Source organism: Papio anubis, chromosome 6 (assembly GCF_008728515.1).
Source record: "Papio anubis isolate 15944 chromosome 6, Panubis1.0, whole genome shotgun sequence".
NCBI classification, from domain to species: Eukaryota; Metazoa; Chordata; class Mammalia; order Primates; family Cercopithecidae; genus Papio; species Papio anubis.
Window position 1 is genome coordinate 66,325,961 of NC_044981.1, and position 22,370 is coordinate 66,348,330.

Below are 22,370 nucleotides of genomic sequence, written 5' to 3' on the forward strand. Positions count from 1 at the left end.
AATTACCACAAACGTAGTGACTTAAGCAACAAAAATGTATTACCTTACAGTTCTGTAGGTCAGAAGGCCATGGCGGGTCTCAGTGGACTAAAATAAAGGTGTAAGCAGGGTTGTGTCCTTTCCATAGTCCTGGGATAGGATCTGTTTCCTTGCCCTTTCCAGCTTCTGGAGTCTGCCTCCATTCCTTGGCTGGTGTCCTTTTTTCCCTCCATCTTCAAAGCAGTGTGGCATGTGAAGCCCTTCTCACATGGTGTTACTCCGACCTCCCTTGTGCTTCCCTTCTATATTTTTAAGGACCTTTGTTATTAGAATTCCCCACCTGGATAATTCCAGGCTAATCTTCCTATCTCAACTTTAATCACACCTGCAAAGTCCCTTTTGCCAAGTAACCTATTTACATATTCTGGGGATTAGGACATGGATATCTTTGGGGCCATTCTTCTGCCTATTACAGACATTATATCTGCAAGTTTGGGGGTTGCCACCCATAGACTTAGAGTGTCTCATGCTGCTTGTTGAACCAGTAGCTATTGTATGCTTACTGTTTAAAAAACGATTCTGTTAAATATTTTGAGAGCTGTAAAGAGAAATTGAGATTACGTTATGTAAGCCATCTCCATCTGGTACAGATCTGGTACACCTTCTCCAGTGTCTTCAATAATGCCGCAATAATAATGTTTTCTCCGTCTCTCCCCTGCACTGCTTGGCCCTCCACTTTTGAACTTGGATGAAGCACCACACTGTAGTGAATGAGATCTAGCAGTCACCAGGGAGCTGAATAGAATCTGAGCACTCACAGATGGGGCTGATTCATGCAACCTCAAATGCAGGGAGTTAGTCTCCAATGGGGTAAACCTTGCTCAAAGGGAAGAGGGAGATGGCAGTTGGCTATTAGTTCCCCTTCTTTGGTCTGTCATGTGGACTACTGTAAGGTGTCCTTCCTCCTTACAACATTCTGGAGAAGTTCTGCTGCTGAGTGAATACACCTGCTGAGCAACTTCTGCGTTTCTCCATGGCTAGGTGTGAAGCAATAGCTAACACAGTAACACTTTGCATTACATTTTCCTTTGCTTCCCTTTTCTTTATCCTCACTGCCCTGGGCTTGCACTTCCCAAATAAGTTGTTAGCAATTTAATCTTTGCCTTAAGCTTTGTTTTCTAGAAGACCAGAGCTAAGACACCATCTAATCAGGCCTTCTCCAAATATCAAGGAATAAATGAGACAAATGTTTCTAAACTCATAAATGCTTTTGCTGTTAAAAACCCTTAAAATGTTGGTGGTTAGTGTTAAACATAAACTATAAGAGATAGAGACACACAATGAGGAAAGGTTTTAAAAGAAACACTATAAGCTTACCTTCTTGTTCACGGTTTTTGGTGTTGCTCTTGTGTTAAGCTTCATCTGTTAAAGATGGGAGATTGCTCTGTGGAAAGTGAGGAAACTACTGGTCAGGGAGAATTAACCAGTGTACGATACACCGAAATTTGGACTTTTTGCCTAGTATTAAATAAACAGCTTTCATAAGAGCTTCCTTACATAACCTGCCCCAGTATCTAGTGCATATATATGCCTCATTTTACTAGTTGGCCATCAGCTCATATTTACAGTCTCCTTACAACTAGGTTGTAAGGGCTTGTGGGCAGGTTCTCTTTTAGCCTTTTTGATTTTCCCACAGGGTCCAGCAGAGAGAGTGCCTTTTATACAGTAAGCACTTGATAATGGTTTATTTACTATTGGAAATGGCTGGCAAAGATTATATACAGTAAATACTAAATCTAACTGAGAAATCCTTAGTATTTTTTCTGTTTCTACACAGTCACCAGAGAATGCAGTCAACACTACAAAGATATTCTCTGCACCTGATGTTGACATATTCCTATTTAGTTCTGAAGGTCTCCTGGACATGACCAAATGGGGGATCATTGCATATAACTTCATATCCAGATGAATATTCTGGTGCGTGTTTAGGAGTACCTGCACCTAGTGGAGAACAAGAGCAGAAGAGCCATATGGGTTGCCTGAGGGATGGTGGATATCCTTTGTCCTGTCTTACATTATACAAATCCTTCCAGAGGACTTACTCCTTTAGCTTTACAAAAATCGGCCCCCTTGTGCAAAGAACCAAGGAGGATATGTATTTGCCATTTTTATTTCTCAGAAATAGCAATTCAAATTATATTAATCTTAGGTGATATTTACCTTGGTTAAAGTATGCATTTTAATGCAGACAATTTTCTTCTAGGCAAAGTGGGATTGATAGATAGTTTTAAAAATAGTTGGATCAGCCTATGGTGCACATCAAGCTATAAAAATAGAAGCCAGGTCTATGCTTGACAGATTCCAAAGATAGTCTTTGGTATGATTAGCTAATATGATACTGCAGGTCTCTTAAATATTAATGAACCACTAATGCCAATTTGAGAAACTGCACAAAGAACATGGGAGCCTTTTAATATTATCGCCCAGGCAGAAGTAAGATTTACATTTGGGATTTTTGCAACAATTAGATAAATAATTATGAATAAGCATATGTTAACATACATCTAATTTACAGTATATAGCATTGTATGTATGCCGCAAGAAGAAAGATAGATGATTCTTACAAATCCAGTTCCTTTCCCTGAACTTGTTCCTTGGTCAATAGATGGGAAATGCATCTATCTATACTATGAGGCATCCACCAACGTCTATGGATCAAGTGACCAGTGGTGAAACCCCTCACTCTCTGCATTGAAACAGAAATATCCCCCTAAACCATGTGGCAGTATAATTTATTCAGATTATAATGTGTATTCACTGTTGATGAAGAGTCAGAAAGAATGAGATTTATGTATGATTGATGTTCGTTTCATTTCTCCCTTACTACCACCTTCGTACATACATCAGAGTTGTTTGTAGGCCTACATGAGATATTTAAAGACATCTTCTCATTGATTTTGAAGAAGTCCAAATTATTCGAGTTTCTGCTAGGAGTCCCTGAGGAGGGATGGAAAGGAGCAAGGCCACAAGGTAGGTCAGGTGCTTTCTAAGCAGCTCTGCTATCTGCTCCATCATAACATCATTCTGTATTATAATGTCATATTTATTTGTCTCAGTTTCCCATTGGACTAAAATTGCTCAATTGTTGAATAAATGAATAAATATTGATAGAGATTCTTCCTGCAAGAATTTTTAGTTTCAAAAACTTGTTTGTTTTCATTATGATAACATAGAAAAAGGAAAATTACATGAGCCTTTGTTGCCAATGTTCAGAAGTGGTAGGTAGATATATTGAGAACTTTCAGGAAAAGGGAAATATTCATCTAAAAATATTTACGTGGCAGCACTGCGAGTGAGTCCCTATAGTAAATAAAATATTAAAATTTAGTTGGGGACTTACTTTGGTTCATGTGCCCTGCTATACAACATTTGACTGGCTCTGAACACATTGGAGTACTCCCATGGACAAATGGGATCATGTCAAGTTAAAAAGCTTCTGCACAGTGAGGGGAACAGTCAACAAAATGAAGTGACACCCACAGAATAGGAGAACGTGTTTGCAAACTAGCCATCTGACACGGGATTAGTAACCAGAATATATAAGGATCTCAGACAACCCTATAGGAAAACATCTAACAATTCAATTAAAAACTGGGCAAAAGATCTGAATAGACATTTCTCAAAAGAAGACATACAAATAGCAAACAGGTATACGAAAAGGTGCTCAACACCATTGATCATCAGAGAAATGCAAATCAAAGCTACAGTGAGATATCATCTCACCCCAGTCAAAATGGCTTTTATCCAAAACACAGGCTATGACGAACGTTGGTGAGAATGTAGAGAAAAGGGAATCCTTGTACGCTGTTGGTGGGAATTAGCACAACCACGATGAAGACCAGTTCGGAGATTCCTCAAAAAACTAAAAATAGAGCTACCATATGATCCAGCAATTCCACTGCTGGGTATATACCCAAAAGAAAGGAAGTCAGTATATCAGAGATATCTGCACTCCTATGTTTATTGCAGAACTATTCACAGTAGCCAAGATTTGGAAGCAACCTAAGTATCCATGAGTGGATAGATGAACAGATAACATGGATAAAGAAAAAGTGGCACATATACACAACACAGTACTATTCAGCCATTAAAAAGGAATGGGATCCTGTCATTTGCAGCAACATGGATGAACTGGAGGCCATTAAGTGGAATAAAACAGGCATAGAAACACAAATTTCTCACGTTCTTACTTATTTGTGGGAGATAAAAATTAAAACAATTGAACTCATGGAGATAGAGAGTAGAAGGATGGTTACCAGAAGCTGGGAAGGGTAGCAGGGGTGGGATATGGGGAAAAATGGGGATGGTAAAGGGGTACAAAAATAGTTAGAAAAAATGAATAAGATTTAATATTTGATAGCATAACAGGAGAACTATAGTTAAAAATAATTTAATTGTACATTAAAAATAACTAAGAGTATAATTGGGTTGTTTGTAACATAAATAATAAATGCCTGAGGTGATGTATGTGCCATTTGCCCTGATGTGATTATGACACACTTCATGCCTATATCAAAATATCTCATGTAACCCATAAATATATACAACTACTATGTATTCACAAAAATTAAAAATTCAAAAAGGATACTTCCAATATTTTACTTACTTTTTCCTGATTATAAATATAACATTTGCCAGTTTAAAGAAAGTTAAAATATATGAAAATGTATCAAAAAATCATCATAATCTCACCATGAGATAATTATGTTTATTTTCTGTTCCTTTAGATTCTTTCAGTGTTATATATGAGCATATGTGTGTATGCACACACGTATATATTTTTTAATTGGTGATTTTAAAAATTTCAATCGTTTTTGGGGTACAGGTGGGTATTTGGTTACACGGATAAGTTCTTTTGTGGTGATTTCTGACATTTTAGTGCACCTGCCACCTGAGCAGCGTACACTGTAGCCAATATGTACTCTTTTATCCCTCCTCTCCTCCCAACCATCCCCTCAGAGTCCCCAAAGTCTGCTATATCATTCTTATGCCTTTATGCCCTCATAGCTTAGTTCCCGCTTATAAGTGAGAACATAAAATATTTGGCTTTCCATTCCTGAGTTACTTCATTTAGAATAATGGCCTGCAGCTTCATCCAAGTTGCTGTAAAAGACATTATTTCATTCCTTTGTATGGCTGAGTAGTATTCCATGGTGTGTAAATGCCACACTTTCTTTATCCACTCCTTGGTTGTTGAGCACTTCGGTTGGTTCCACATCTTTGCAATTGTGAATTGTGCTGCTACAAACATGCATGTGCCTGTGTCTTTTTCATATAACGATTTCTTTTCCTTTGGGTAGATACCCAGTAGTGGGATTCCTGGATCAAATTGTAGTTGTACTTTTAGTTCTTTAAGGAATTTCCGTACTGTTTTCCATAGTGTTTGTACTAATTTACATTTCCACCAGCAATGTAAAAGTGTTCGCTTTTTACCACATCTATGCCAACATCTATTGTTTTTTGACTCTTTATTTATGGCCATTCTTGCAGGAGTAAGGTAGTATCTCATTGTGGTTTTAATTTGCATGTCCTTGATGATTAGTGATGTTAAGCATTTTTTCATGTGTTTCTTGGCTGTTTGTGTATCTTCTGTGGAGAAATTTCTATTCATGTCCCTTGCCCACTTTTTGATGGGGTTGTTTTTTTCTGATGCTGATTTGTTTGAGTTCCTTGTAGATTCTGGACACTAGTCCTTTGTTGGATGCATAGTTTGGGAATATTTTCTCCCATTCTGTGGGTTGTCTGTTTACTCTGCTGATTATTATTATTATTTACTCCGCAGAGGTTTTTTAGTTTAATTAGATCCAATTAATTTTTGTTTTTGTTGCATTTGCTTTTGGGGTCTCAGTAGTTAATTCATTGCCTAAGCCAATGTCCAGAAGAGTTTTTCTGATGTTAGCTCCCAAGATTTTTATGATTTTAGGTCTTAGATTTAAGTCCTTGATCCATCTTGAGTTGATTTTTTGTATAAGGTCAGGGATGCGGATCCAGTTTTATTCTTTTATATGTGGCTTGCCACAGCACCATTTATTGAATAGGGTGTCCTTTTCCCACTTTATCTTTTGTATGCTTTGTTGAAATCAGTTGGCTATAAGTATTTGGCTTTATTTCTAATTCTCTGTTCTGTTCCATTGGCCTATGTGCCTATTTTTATATCAGCACCATGCCATACTATATGGTATTAGTACTATAGCTTTGTAGTATAATTGAAGTTGGGTAATATGATGGTACTCACTGCCTGATTTTACAGTGCTAGGTAACTGTAGTCTTTTAGTATAATTTCAAGTTGGGTAATGTGAGAAGATACTTGATATAATTTCGATTTTCTTAAATTTATTGAGACTTGTTTTGTGGCCTATCATATGGTCTATCTTGGAGAATATAGTACTAGGTAACAATAGCCTCATAGTATAATTTGAAGTTGGGTAAGGTGGTGCTTCCAGATTTGTTCTTTTTGCTTAGTATTGTTTGGCTATGTGGGCTCTTTTTTGATTCCATATGAATTTTAGGATTTTTTTCCTAGCTCTGTGAAGAATGATGATAGTATTTTGATGAGAATTGCATTAAATCTGTAGATTGCTTTGACAATATGGTCATTTTTACAATATTGATTCTTCTCATTCATAAGCATGGAATGTATTTGTGTAGTTTCGAGAGCTCCTTTTGGGGGTGACTTCCAGTTTTATTCTCCTGTTGTCTGAGAAGATACTTGATATAATTTTGATTTTCTTAAATTTATTAGACTTGTTTTGTGGCCTATCATATGGTCTATCTTGGAGAATGTTCTATGTGCTGACAAGAAGAATGTATATTCTGTACTGGTTGGGAAGAATGTTCTATAAATATGTGTTAAGTCCATTTGTTTTAGGGTACAGTTTAAGTCCATTGGTTCTTTGTTGACTTTCTGTCTTGATGATCACTACAGTGCTGTTAAATGAGTATTGAAGTCTCCTACTATTATTGTGTTGCTGTCTATATCATTTCTTAGGTCTAGTAGTAATTGTTTTATAAATCTGGGAGCTCCAGTGTTAGGTGCATATACATTTAGGATTATAACATCTTCTTGTTGGACTAATTCTTTCAACATCATATAATGTCCTTCTTTATCTTTTTGTTTTTTTAATTCTTATTGCTTTAAAGTCTGTTTTGTCTGATATAAGAATAGCTACTCTTAATCACTTTTGGTTTCCATTTCCTTGGAGTACACTTTTCACTCTTTGCCTTAAATTTATGTGAGTCCTTATGTATTAGGGCAGTCTCTTGAAGACAGCAGGTATTTTGTTGGTGGCTTTTATCCATTCTGCCATTCTGTATCTTTTAAGTGGAGCATTTAAGCCATTAACATGCAATGTTAATGTTGAGATGTGGGGTGCCATTATATTCATCATATTAGTTGTTACCTATATATATATATATATTTTAATTGTATTATTGTTTTATAGTCCCTGTGAGATTTATGCTTTAAGGAGGCTTTATTTCAGTGCATATTGAGCTTTTGTTTCAAGATTTAGAACTCCTTTAGCTTTTCTTTCAGTTCTAGTTTGGTAGTGGCAATTCCTTCAGCCTTTTTTTGTCTGAAAAAGACTTTATCTCTTTTTCATTTGTGAAGTTTAGTTTTGCTGGATACAAAATTCTTGGCTGACAGTTACTTCATTTAAGGAAACTAAAGATAGGACCCCAGTCCCTTCTGGCTTGTAAGGTTTCTGCTGAGAAATCTGCTGTTAGTCTGATGAGTTTTCCTTTAAAAGTTACCTGATTCTTTTGTCTCATAGCTCTTAAAATTATTTCCTTCGTGCGGACTTTACATAGCCTGATGACTATGTGCCTTGGTGATAATCTTTTTGCAATGAATTTCCCAGGAGCTCTTTGTACTTCTTGTATTTGAATATCTAGATATCTAGCAAGGCCAGGGATGTTTTCCTCAATTATTTCCTCAAATAAGTTTTCCAAACCTTTAGATTTCTCTTTTCCCTCAGGAACACCAATTATCCTTAGGTTTGGTCATTTTACATAATCCCATATTTCTTGGAAACTTTGTTCATTTCTTTTTTTTTTCTTTATATCTTTTTCAGATTGGGTTAATTCAATAGTCTTGTTTTTGAACTCTGAAATTATTTCTTCTACTTGTTCTAGCATATTGTTGAAAGTTTCCATTGCATTCCCTAAGTGTGTCTTTCATTTCCAGAAGTTCTGATTGGTTTATTGTTTATGATATGTATCTCTCTGGAAAAGTTTTCATTCATATTCTGGATTAAAAAAATGTCTTTATGTTGTTTTTCACCTTTCTCTGGTATCTCTTTGAGTAGCTTGATAATCATCCTTCTGAATTCTTTATCTGGTATTTCAAAGATTTCATCTCAGTTTGGATCCATTGCTGGGGAGCTAGTGTGATCTTTTGGGGGTGTTATAGAACCCTGTTTTGTCAAATTACCAGTATTACTTTTCTGGTTTCTCCATTTGAATAGACTATTTCTTCAAAATGTTCTTGAATTTATTTTTGATTTGACTGTGTTTAAGTTTTTTTCCCTCTTAAGGATCTGACTTTAATGTTAATAGTTTATTATAGCTGAATTTGATTATTGGTGCTTGTAGGGGTGAAGACTCTGTATGAGTTCCTTAGTTATAAAGAATCTTTGTGTGCTGGCTTTCCCAGATGCTGGTGGTAGTAGTTGTGCATTTGGTGTGTGGACAAGTTTACTGTCTCCTATAGGGTTGGAATAACAGGGATCTATTGAAGCTTATCTCATTCTCATGTGGTGTACGCTTTATTTATTTATTCAGTTTTTCCCCAGTATTTTATTTACTGAGTAGATGGTTCAGGCTTCAGGCCAGTAGGGAGGTATCCCTAGTTTGGCACCAGCTGTAGCTAAAGCAGTTGGGTAGATGTAATACCCAATGGTGGGCAGAGGTCCCAGCCTTGATGAAGATGGCTGGGGAAACTCTCAATTAGATGTGCTGATGATTTATCAGAGTGAGGGGTGGAAGCCACCTCAAATCTTCTGCCAGGCCAGCAAGAAAGCTATCTACCTCTGTGCTTTACTCCTGTCCCAGTGTTCTGGCTATTCAGACCAGACAGGCATATCTTTTCATCTGTAGGAATGTTGATGTTGTAAGTAGGGAGGAACTGTGATTCTGCCTCTTGTGCAAGCCTGAATCTGGAGAGTACTCCTCCTGTGGGGCTTCAGTCATCCTGAATTATTCTAAGAAGGTCGTCTATAGGTGCGTCCATGCTATATTCCCATGGGAGAAGCCCCAGCTGCATCTGCAGTGATGTATTGGGGAAACAAGGACCCTTTATCCAAGACCCTTCGTGATCACAGAGGCTGTCTACCTGTTAGAGTCTAGGTGAAGACTTTCTCTACTGCACCCAACACTGCAATTGTGTCTCTGCTGTAAGAAACTTCCCACCAGCAGAAAGATCTAGGACTCAGGGCCTGCTGTTCAGATTGTTTTGTTTCATGGGGTGTGGTGATTTCTCCCTTCCTCTACAAGGGAGACTTCCTGAGAGCCAGACTGTAGTGTCTGTTATTGCTCTTCTGGGTCTAGCTACCCAGTGGAGCTACCAGACTCTGGGCTGGTGCTGAGGAATGTCTGCAAGGGATCCAGTGAGGGACCTGACTTCAAGTCACCCATCACACACATATTTTTACTAAAGTATCGTTTTACTTTACATATTGCTTTCTGACCTACTTTTTTTTTTTAACCTATTGTGATCATCTTTCCTTGTGAATAAATAAGGCTTTTGCACACCATAATTTGCAATGATTGAATAGACATGGATGTATAGCATACCCCAATTATTATAAATGTACGACTTCATACACATCTTAAATATCTTTGTATATTTGTCTAAATACTGTCTTTAAATAATTATAAAGAATATATAAATAGTAACAATTAAAATATTAACATTATTTAGTAATTAAAATAATAAAAATTATCTTAAAAATATATTTGTATATGTGGCCTTTTGCTCATAAGGATATATGCTCTGTTTTGATATATATTGCTACATAGAAAAACTGGGCCAATGTATACTCATCCCCTTCATGGATTATATAAACTTACCCACTTCCTTGCATCATTAACTGTGTTTTTTTTTTTTTTTTTTTTTGCATCTTTTCCAATGGATAAGTAAAAAATTGTAACTCTTGGTTTAATTATTTGCACTTTTTAACTTACTAGTGAAGTTGAACTTCTTTCCTCAAGTTTTTTGGCCACTTATATTCCTCTTATTTTGTGAATTGTCATTGTGTGTCCTATGACCTAAGCCTCTTAAACTTATTATTATTTTATTAAATTGTGAAATATGTTACAAATATGAAAGAATGGATCAAAATGTAAATATGATTTAAAAGTTACTATAAAGTGAACACACATGTAATGACAACATGGTTTGAAGAAATAGGACTCTGCCAGTTCCTAGGGGCTCCCTGTTCCCCTCCTGATGTTGCAACTCCTCTCCTCCCAGAAGTAACCCAGGAGTAACTGCTAACATGACTTTCATGATCATCACTATCTTGCTCTTTTTTATGGTGGTACCACTTCTATGGACATTCCCAAACAAAAGAGGCATGTTTGCATGCTTTTGAACTGTAGATGGGTGAAATACAACCTCATACTTTCTCTTCTGGCTAGCTTGTTCTGCTCAATATTGTATCTTGGTTCATTGGTGGAAAGCCTGTGAAGGACAAAAGGGAGACCTCTTTAACAGGTTTGAGTACTCCTCATTGGCTTAGCAAAGCCTTCCTTGGAACTGCAGTCTCTGATTCTTTCTACTCCATCCTTCCTCCCTGCTCGTTATAAGGTCTGACCTGCATCATGATCTGAAGGCTCTTCCTACCAGTATTAATTTCCCAGGGAAGCTGTAACAAGTTACCACACAGTTGGTGACTTCAAACAACAGAAATGTATTCCCTGGCAGTTTTGGAGGCCAGTTTAAATCAAGGTGTCAGCAAAGCTGTGCTTCCTCCAGAGGCTCGATGGGAGAATCTTTCCTTACCACATCCAGCTTCTGGTGGCTCCAAGAATTCCTTGGCTTGTATCACTCCAGTCTCTGCCCCTATCTTCACGCGGCCTTCTCCTGTTTCTCTCTCCCAAAACTTTCTCTGCCTTTCTGTTATAAGTCATTATTATTGGATTTAGGGCTTATCTGGATAATGCTGGATGATGTCATCTGAAGATCCCTAACTTTATTACTTCTGCAAAGACTCTTTTTTTCTCAAATATGGCCACATTCCCAGGTTCTGGGATATGGACTTATTTTTTTGGTGGCCATTAGTCAAGCGACCACTCGATCACCTTCTCTGGATCTCCCACTTTATTCTTCACATGTGGGGCCCCCAATAAATATGTTGCATGTCTAATCCTATCTTAGCACCTGCTTCTTGAAGGACTTGAACCAACCACAAATCATTGAGCTAAAAAGCTAGTCCTGCCATTAAGAATGCCACTGCCTGTGTGGTTCCTCTGAGACATAGCCTCAGCTTGTGATGCAGGTCAGAGCCCTGTGAAGAAGAGGAAGCCCTGGATTGGGTAGCAAGAATCGCACACAGAGCAGCAGTTCTGGGAAAGATCTGGCCAGGCCAGCAGGGAATCCTTGAGCCCATTAGAAGAGTGCTGAGTCTGACAGGCAGAGCCTGCTGTAGTTCACCTACTATGCTCCACCATTAGCAGGGAGCAGCAGGCTGAGGCATGTGGGACCCAGGCAGGGGTGTGGCAGCCCCTGGGGCTGTCAACTCACTGTGCTCCTTGCTGCAGCACATCTGTGAAGCTCCTTTTCATGGCCAGTACCATCCACCCCTTGTACTGAACAGATGTACTTTTTCCACCCAAGTTTGGGAATAGAACCTCGATGATTCCAGTGGGTCCGTCTTTCTGAGGAGAAACTTAAAAGAGGCAGTGCTATTGTCTGAATGTTCATATGTTGAAACCTAACCTCCAGTGTGGTATTAGGGGGTGGAGCCTTTGGCAGGGCAAAGCCCTCATGACCCAGTCACCTCCTAAAGGCCTCATCTCCTAATGGGATTAGTGTCCTTATAAAAGAAGCCTGAGAGAGCTGCCTTGCCCCTTCCACCACTGAGAACACAGCTAGAAGTCGCCATCTATGAATCAAGAAATGGGTCTTCACCAGATACTGAATCTGCTGAGATCTTGACTTTGGCCTTCTCAGTTTCCAGAACTGTGAGAAATAAATTTTAAGTCACTCAGTTGATTTTGTTTGTTTGTTTGTTTGTTGCTTTTTGTTATAGCAGCCCAAGCAGACTAAGACAGGCAGGTTACTCTCTTAAGAACAAACTAAGTCCCTGTCACTGTAGTTGGTCTCAGGGCCACATGTGTTCCTCTTCCTCCCCCTCCTCCACTCTCTACTCTAAATTCCCATCACCCTCAGCTGTCACCTCAGCAGGTGGTGGTGGTTTGCCTTTGGAAGGTGTGATTCAAACCTTCATTGCTGCAGGGTCGAAACCCTCGGTAATCACACCCTTGCTTTGGGGCTGTTGCGCATGTGCATCCACAGTACAGTGGAGTGGGGAGAAGTGCCCTTCCGTTCCTAAACCCAGGTGTTCTTCCTGTGGGGAGAGTGCCATTTGGAACTTTCTAATTTAATGTGTACACTGTATCATAAAGGATGGCACCCTACCTTTCAGAGTGCTGTCTCTGAGCTGACACTTCAGCGTTGCCCTCCCAAAGCCATTCCCAACCTCTATGAGGCTGGCTCCTTCTGCACGGACACTGTGTGACATAACCAGTGGTCGGGGCACAACCCCCATATCTCGTGGTGAGGGAAGTGATAGAGTGTGCAGTAGCCTCCGTTTACTCTTTTTCTAGATCCATTTTCTCTTCTGTGCCTTGCTCTATTTCCCAGAAGGTGAAGCCTTTGGGATAGCATCAGTAGGTTGGATTCAGGCAAGGGCGGTGAGGCGGGTGGCTGGGAGGAAGAACCACGAAATTGAAGGGAAGGTGGATAAAAAGTTTCAGATTTTTTTCTTCTGCCAGTCTTCCCTGCTTTGGTCCAACAGTTACACACAGCTGTGCCCCTCCATGTGCTTTTGTAGCTACCATTCTCACTAGACTCCAGATTCACTCTTTCCTCGGGGTGGTAATAGCTTCCCTCCACATCTCCCTTAAACTTGCCCCGGTTAGATACTAGTCTGTGTGGATCTCAAGCCTGCAGATTAGGCCCCAGATAGTGGTGCTGGATGAGGTTTTGAGGACAGGTGAAGGAAAACCATACAGGGGATAGGTTTCCAGCCCTGGGAGGGTGAATGCCAGCCCTTCCAGGATAGAAGGGGTCCCTGGTAGCCAACTTGCCACCAAGTGGTCAGTTGGTCTTTTTGAGGAAGAAACCGTATTGGGGGCTCAATATTGGTCTCTCTTCCTAGCAGGTTAGACATGCAGAGGCAGCAATAGCCAGCTTGGCTTTGGTAAGTAGAAGTCTATGCTGTTGGGTCCACATCTTTCTACCAGTTTGACCACTGTGACCTCTCCATTCATGCCATTCTGGAGTGGATGATGAAAAAGGCTGGCTAATGGCAGCTAGCTGGATCTGTTCGCCTTCTGGGTTATTTCCCACCGCTGCTGTGGTGGATGATCTCTAGTGGGTGTTAACATGTGACACAAAGTCTTCACACTTTGTGCCCACTGCCATATGGCCCTCCCTGTGTCTCTTCCCCAGGCCACCTTGTCTGGGGAATGGAGCAAATAAGGTCCTTTTGGATTAGCAAATGTAGTATCCTTGCATTATACAAAGTTGAATAGTTCATGAAACTATTACAAATATAACATAGGTTGTAAGTTTGAATAAAGTTGTGATTACTTAAGATTTAGAAACCTTATATTATTTATTCTTTGAAAGCAATGTGAACCTTACGTCAAAGGGAAAGTGATGCCAAAAGAGAGAGGAAAAGAGATTGAGAGAGTTTTCCTGGGTGATTACTAACCCTGAGTCCTCATTCTAGCCAGATCCTGCCAACACAGGCACAGAAGTGAACAAGACAAGCCAGCGAATAGAACCATGAAAGGTGTGTGAAGCCAGGGATGATATGACCTGGATTGGAGGCAAAGAGCTCTCAGTAGTACCTGCCAAATGAAAGCAAGAAGGATTAGCCTACTGTTTTAAAATTCTCTCTTCCCACCAGCTAGAATGGGAGCCTTCTGGGCTTTTGGAGAAAGAACGCTTCTGGTTTGAGGAATGTGTTATAAGGGACCCTGCTAAGGGCCTTATGAAAAGGCGCCGATGGAGCAAACAGCCTGCCTACAGTTGAGATTTGAATTTCAAATGCGGGAACTTCTGAAAGAAAAACAGTCTCAGTGCAACATAAATTGCTTTCAAACACTCAAAGACACAGCAGAAAGGGCAACAGAAAACCACATGAGGCAAAATAATTTTGATAAACTGTTATGAAATCTGTTTTCTTTTTCTGCACCCCTCTCCTCCCAACCCCCAAGTAACCAGAAGAAGCAGAAAATTAATTGAAACTGTGCTGGAAGTTCCAAGAAACTCTGAGGTGGGAGATATATTTGAAAACTAGGTGCTCTGACTGAATCAACAGTCTCCTTTAGGGAAATATCCCCCAGAGAGAAGGAGAAATTCCTGACTGAGTGTGAAGACAGCCAGTCCATTTGTATATATTTAACTTGTAAAGATGGAAGCTGTGTGTACTGTTAGCCAGCTTTTAGGCCACTCCTGAAGGCCCGATAAGGTGCATGCATAGCAATTAATCGTCATGTGCTTTGTCATCAAGTAATCTGTGATAGATTTCAGATGTCTCAACTGAAAGAAACTTCATTTTCTGCCTGGAGAAGGAACTTGTGAAAGCATCCACCACTGTGTGGCAGGGGTATGAGAGGTGCCAACTATTTATACAACACGTGCCCAGAAACCATCTGAAGGTTAGTTCTTTTCACGGAAAGGAAAATACAAATTTGTGAACCATATCCGAAGGCCGAGTAAGATGACTTGGAGGTCAGGTTTCAGAATGAATTTGTACTATACAGGCAGATCGCTATTTTTCCATGCCCGTTTGTGTGTGTGTGTGTGTGTGCGCGCGCGCGTGTGTGTGCGTGCGTGTGAGTGTAATGTGTCCCTACTGGTGACCCAGTCAAGGAGCAAATGTTGAATTCCTGCATTTCAGGTTGCGGACATATTATTCTACCAGTGGGAAATAAGGCTCTCGCAGTCCTATTATGGGAAGCCAAATTGCTTCATCCCCAGAAGCCAGAAGCTTTCACCAGCTAGCAGTGGGGAGCCCACACAAAGCTGTAATTTGCAATCTGAATCTAATTTCAAACCTCATCTAAAAAAAAGAAAATTAATATATCTAAGAAACTCCCTACCTGCTAGCTAGCTTCCTCCCAAATTCCTTAGAATTTATCAGTAACTGATTTCTTGAAGAAAATTAGTCAGTTTATTCATTGTCTCAAATATTCTTTTATTTTGTATATACTAACTATGGTTAAAGTGGGTGAAGACCCACCTATTAAGAAATGATTCATCACATTAACCAAAGGAAGGAGTATCTTTAGAATATTACCAGCTTAAGAAAACAGCTTTATCTTCTAATAAAAGTGAAAAATTTACGTGAATTCAGCCTTAAAATAGGAAAGCGCTCTACTCAAGTGAGATTGAATTTAGGGGCTGTCACTCCCAAAGGTGGAGAGAAAGATGTGCAGGAGAAAGGTCACACACATCTAAGTTTGGCTCTGCACCCACAGCCGCCCCTTTCTAAAGCCAAATTAATGAGCAGGCTACTGTCTCCAGTTTCCTGACCATAACAAGCTTGCAGTGGAGGGAAGAAACAGAGCAAGGGAAATTCATTACTGAGAAATGTCCTCCCATCACTTGAAACGTGAGCCGTAACCAAGAAAAAGTAAGGATATTATTAGACAAGCACACACACCACCCTGCAGTCATGAAAGTTGGAAATGAAGGTACAGGGTTAGCCTTCTCAAAAGAAAGTTGCAAACAATACCAAAGTACTTTCTCTTCAACTCCTCCACTTTCTATTTGATTTCTGGAGCTCTTAACAAATGATGAGAATTGGCCGAGTTGTGTTTTTCCTGCCTCTTGCTTCTTCCTCTGCTGAAAGTAAAAGCTAAAAATGCTGAGAAATGATTACAAGTTGGACAGAAGGGAAAGAATTCAGTCTGGGTAATTTGCCAGCTGTTAGTTCTGGATAACTAAAGCGTGAAGGACACTTACCATGGTGGAGGTTTTGTGGGGCATGAAGCTTATATAATTTCAGGGGCTCTCTTTAAGAAGAGGAAGACCCATTCGTGAAATCAATATTAGGTACGAAAGTATACAGTTATTCTGAATGAGAAATCACAAGGAAACACACATACTAAAAAGCTGAGAAATAACTCTTCATCCGGGATTTGTCATTTCTCATCTCAATTAGTGCGCTAATTCTTTCCTGTTTTTTGTTTTGTTTTGTTTTGTTTTTGTTTTTGTTTTAAGACAGAGTGTCGCTCTGTCGCCCAGGCTGGAGTGCAGTGGTGCGATCTCAGCTCACTGCAAGCTCTGCCTCCTGGGGTTCAAGTGATTCTCCTGCCTCAGCCTCCTTGGTAGCTGGGATTACAGGCATGCACCACCATGCCTGGCTAATTTTTGTATTTTTAGTAGAGACGGGATATCATCATTTTGGCGAGGCTGGTCTCGAACTCCTGACCTCAGGTGATCTGCCCACCTCAGCCTCCCAAAGGGCTGGGATTACAGGTGTGAGCCACCACACCTGGTCTCCTGGTTCTTTTCTATTCTTAACACCACTGGAGAGATTGTTGTCAGAACCAGCTACCTTATTTGCAGGGCCCAGTGTAAAATGAAACTGTGGGTCCCCTTGTTCAAAAAGTATTAAGAATTTCAAGATGGCGACAGTGGAACATTAAACTAAGCTTGGGTCCCTTCTAAGTGTGGGGCCCTTTGCAACTGTGTAGGTTGCACACTCAAGGAGCTGGACCTATCAGTGTAATAAAATACAGAAAAGTAATGTAAATAATATATTTTTATGAACTGATGGACTCACCTCTTTGACTTGTCTTACTTTTTTTCTACGTATTTTTTGACTACTATTTATATGATGACTACTTTGTAATATCTTTTTCAATACCCTGGAAAGATAATTCAGTCTTTCTTTTTAGCATACTGATTAAAATCTTTCTTTCTTTTCTCTTTCTTTCTTTCTTTCTTTCTTTCTTTCTTTCTTTCTTTCTTTCTTTCTTTCTTTCTTTCCTTCTTTCCTTCCTTTCTTCCTTCCTTCTTTCCTTCCTTCCTTCCTTCCTTCCTTCCTTCCTTCCTTCCTTCCTTCCTTCCTTCCTTCCTTCCTTCCTTCCTTCCTTCCTTCCTTCCTTTCTCCTTCCTTCCTTTCTTCTTTCTCTTTCTTTCTCCTTCCTTCCTTTCTTTCTTCCTTTCTTTCTCTCTCTCTCCTTTTTTTTTTTTTAACCATTGACAGATTAGAAAAGTTTGTTTCAGCATCACAATTCATTATTTTCATGTCACGTAAGCTTTTAGGATTGTTAAGTTTGGGAAAACCACTGTCAAGCTTCTTTCTTCCAGTGTGAACCACAAGATTTGTTTTACAGACAGGCCTGGTACCACCTGCATGCTTCTGGAGCCAGGCTCTCCAAGATGGGTCTGCAATGTGGTACGACCTCTGGCCTGGCTTTCTGTTGTGTCGTTAGGGGAGTTGGCACAAGAGTGGGTGATGGGAGGATTTCTTGAGGCCATTCTTTCACCAGAATAGTTAGCAATAACTTGGAAGTGATATCTCAAACTAAATGATTCTCAAATTAAGTTTCTCTTTGCTGGATTCCAAAAATGCCCATGGCCCCAACACCAATAGACAGGTGGGAAAGTGTGATTGGATTTGGATTGAATGAATGGTGTCTCAAAGTCATGGTGGAAAGAGTGCTTATAGTTGATCACTGTGAAAATAGTTCCTTTTGCAAATTTTATAATATGTGACATGGAAAGGGCCCATGCAAACTTAACCCTCATTGCAGCCCCTTTAAATCTACTTCTGATAATAAAACACATCACATTGACACCTGGCACTCTACCCACTTGGAGCGAAGTATTATGCCAACCACAAAGTAGAGTCATAGAGCTGGCTCTAATACAAGCTGGGCAAATGGTGGCCATTTTCTTTGTGAGAGGACAAGTGAATTCTGAATTCCACATCACAAAGGCTGCAGGCTGCCCTTCTGTGTTTTCAGTGCATGTTTCCACTTAGGTAATAAAGCAGACAGCAATGGCATGATGGACAATGACACTTACTGCAGATGAAGATGGATGAAAAGAGACTACTCTCTTATTTGAAGTAAAGGTCACTTCCGAACAGATCACTTGGCATTTACTCCTAGAAAAGTGCTTGCGCATTTAAAATAAAGAGTATTTTCTAGAAATCAAAGTCTTGTTTTGAAAAGAAATATTTTACTCACTCCTCTATAGGGCTGGAATTACAACAACCATGGATTGTATGCAGAAAATGAGTTAATTTTGCAATGCACACTTCATGTCATCTAGACACCAGGTTCCCAGCATGTCGTCGAGCTTGAGAGTTGGTGAGGTTCTCAGACATAGGTTTTACAATGCGCATTGGACAGGCAAGACAACAGGCTAAAAATAAAAGGGAAGAGACCATAATGATATGCAACAGTGTTGGGTGTGTCTTAGAGTCAACTTGCAATTTTTCGTGCCAGAGAGAGGAGCAGCAACATGGAAAATTGAAAGTTGGATTATCTGTCTAGCTAGTCAAGACTGTACCTTTACTCTTTGTGGGGTAAATCCTGTGGCCTCTTCTTCACACTCATCCTTCTTGATCTCTCAGCCATCTTGGAGACTACTGAACACTTCTTCTTGAACTCCTTTCTTTCTTTGACCTTGTCCTCTCCACACTCACCTTCACCTGCTCTTATGGTGAGGTTTCTATTCCCTCCTCCACCCTCTGCTCTCCTCTATATTTTCTCCTTGGCTCTTTCACCCTCCCTCGACCTCACTGAGCTTTCCTGTGGAGTCTCTCACCCTCATTCACAATGCCTTCCCTGTCTAGTCTCACCTGACTGATTCACTGGCTTGTAAAACCTCCACATGCCTATGATCTTCCTTCTGTGTTGTCACCCCAATCCTCCTCATCCTTCATTTCGAAGATTTGGCATAATCTCTGACTCTCCCAGCCTCTTCCTCTGAAATCCCTTTCATCTGCCCTGTTCTTTCCATCTCCGGTAGAGTTATTTTGGTTTATACTCTCATCACTGCTTCACTGATTAAAATAACCTAAATATTTTCCTGGCTTCATCCTCCCTTCTTTTAATGTGTTCTAAGTATTTTCTCTAAGTATAATTAAAATATTACACTCTACTGCTCAAACACCTCCCATAGCTTCTCATTGCTATTCTTCATAAAGTACAAAATTCCTTAGTACAACGTTTGGGGCTTTCTGTAATCTGACTCCAACACATCTTTCCAGCATTATATCATACAACTCTTCCTCCCTCGCCCTTTGATTTAATGGAGGAGGAATAAAAGGGCAATGTACAACACAGAACCTTTATGTGGATAATTGAGGCCCGACCAAACTTTATATTTCCCCCAGAGCACCAACAAATGTTTTGATGAGAGATTTAATGAGAAAGGACATGTAGCTAGGTTAATGGCTAAGGAAATGAACAGAGGGACTGGGCCAATAATGAGCACAGATGCTCTTAAATAGACTGAGCTGGAGACACAGGCTGTCCTCACCCGTGGAACGTGTGTGAAGTCTGTGGAAAAAGCAGCTCTTCAGTTAGTGAAGGCAGAATTTGCAAATGTCCCTGAGCATCATTCCTGGAACACCAAAATCTTCTAAAAATTATTATTAGTGGACTGACAGTTTCTGCCTTTCTTTATGAAAAAGGCAGGGAGATGCTCCAGACCGCCGACCCTGACATGCTTCCCCTGGGTCTCCTATTATCTCTTTATTTGTGCTGATATTTTCTGTCATCTCTTGCATATAGCTAATTTTAGGGCAGTTTTCTCCACATTACCTTTTCTCAGGAGAAGCTCCTATCATTTGGGGACAGAAAGGAAGTGAAGAAAATGCATTAGGCAAAATGAAGTCTAGAATATTAAGAAAAAGTGGCATTGTGATAAAACTCAGACAAAAATTATTTTTCTATTAAATCTTTAGAAGAAGAGGTATGAGAAGGAAATATATATTCTGATTCTTAAACATCCAAGTTCTATTTTGGTTCACCTTGATCTACTTATATCAATTACAAATTTGTAATGAGGCTTACTTCTAACACACATATATGTTGAGCTCATACCTCATTTCCCGATCCTACCACACACACATACACACACACAAATATATACACAATCACACCATGTTTGAAGAAATAAGATAAATGAAACCAGCATTTAAAGCTCATTCAAAATCTATTTATACATATTTTTAACTGAAAATGAACATTCGTAGTTTAGGTATACTTGCTTTGAGTATGATTATAAGCAAAAGCAATGTAAGAAATGTAAAAATAAACACAGCGTTTTAAAGTAAGGAGACAATGTTTTGGTGTAGTTTGGCTTTATTGAATGCCAAAGGTTTTCTCACGTTGAAAAACCATATATATGCTTTAAAAATTAAAACATACTGTAATTAATCAAATTCAAATAAAGGTCAATGAAAAATTTGCAGGCTTAATCACTTAAACATATTATAATACTTTCAAAATTAAGAATACCAAGTAATGCATAATTATCTAGTCTTTTAACCAAGGAAAATTAGTTTATCAACATTAATTAAGTCTCCAACTGACACTAAAAGTAAATTAAGAATATTACTAAATTGATTTTGCAAGTGACTAAACTGAGACAGAGAAATATCAAGTGAATTTCCCAGGGTTATAGTCAAGTCCATAGAAATTGGAACCTGTGGATTTTAATTTATTTTTGTATGGTTCTAATGATTATTAAAGTATGTCTTCTTCCAAGCATAACAGTTAATGACATTAGTTACATAAAAAATCTTTACAAGATCTCTCTTTTGAGAATCATGTTTCTTCTGATTAACTCTTACAAAAGATTTAAGAAGAGCAAAAATTAATACATTTCTCATGCAAAGTAGCAAAAATATATGTTTTAAAAATTATTTGTATGCATAAAATAAAAATAGTTTTTGTTGTAAGAATAGAAAATACTGATTGGAGGCTGGGCGCAGTGTCTCACGCTTATAATCCTAGCACTTTGGGAGGCCTAGGCGGTTGGATTGCCTGAGCTAAGGAGTTTGAGACCAGCCTAGGCAACATGGTGAAACCTTATTTTTACTAAAATACAAAAAATTAGCCAGGTGTAGTGGTATGCGCCTGTACTCTCAGCTACTCCGGAGGCTGAGGCAGGAGAATTGCTTGAACCAGGGAGGCGAAAGTTGCAGTGAGCTGAGATTGTGCCACTGCCCTCCAGCCTGGGTGACAGAGCAAGACTCCATCTCAAAAAAAAAAAAAAAAAAAAAAGAAAATACTGATTGGTATGAAAATAACTGAAATTTAAGACAAATATCAGGGAAAACCGTGACCTATTTTTTAATGATTTCCTCAACCCCCAAACATCATCAGTTCATGTTTTTCATCCTGGTTTTGAGTTCACTTATGTTTTCTGGCCAATTGAAGATTTCTTTTCATCTAAGCTATATGATATTATTGTGATACTATTTTTTATCCAGAATTTTGAAATCTACATTAGCATAGTCTGCATGTTGCAAGAGGTTCCCTAATTTTTCCATATTTTTTTGCTTTGTGCTTGGAAAGGAGAAATAAGCTCTAGCCCTTTTTCTTTACATTCAGGAATGGAGGCTGATGATGCCTGTCTTAGCCGGAAGTTGAGTCCACACTCTCAGAGCCTATTAGGAGGAAAGTGAAAAGATGTGGGAACCGGCAAAGACTCTGAAACAGAAAAGGGGAGAAGAACTGGACCAGGGAACTAAGGGAACCAGGAAAGCGCTGATATTCCCTCAAGCCTAAGCCCATCAGACCATCCAGGCAAAATGCTTCTCTGAATGGACACGTAGCAATGCACTGGCTATCAACATTGCTTAGTAATCATCAGAAAGTATATGCCAAGGGAAGTTAAATATATCAGTTCATCTCTGATGTCTAAAATATTTAAACTTTCAAATTCGCATGGTTCAGTTCACAAATGCAGAAAATTTCAGGGTGAATTAGTCTTCTGTCTTTTTACAAAGATAAGTTTGTCTTTAAACTTCAGAAAGCTTATCTTTAAACTTCTAAATACTATTTAGCAGAATTGGAAATCTTTGAATATTTAAATGCTTTTACTTTGGCACGTAGATCTATGA

General features: G+C 39.2%; 1 long non-coding RNA gene across 1 annotated transcript; it reads right to left on the reverse strand.

Annotated features, from left to right (window-relative positions):
* Positions 1–205: 205 nt before the first annotated feature.
* LOC103883777 lies at positions 206–1,606 on the reverse strand. The gene is made up of 2 exons (XR_002521605.2): positions 1,357–1,606; positions 206–281 (listed from the first exon to the last, which is right to left on the reverse strand). It is a non-coding gene; the product is annotated as an uncharacterized LOC103883777 (long non-coding RNA).
* Positions 1,607–22,370: the final 20,764 nt, after the last annotated feature.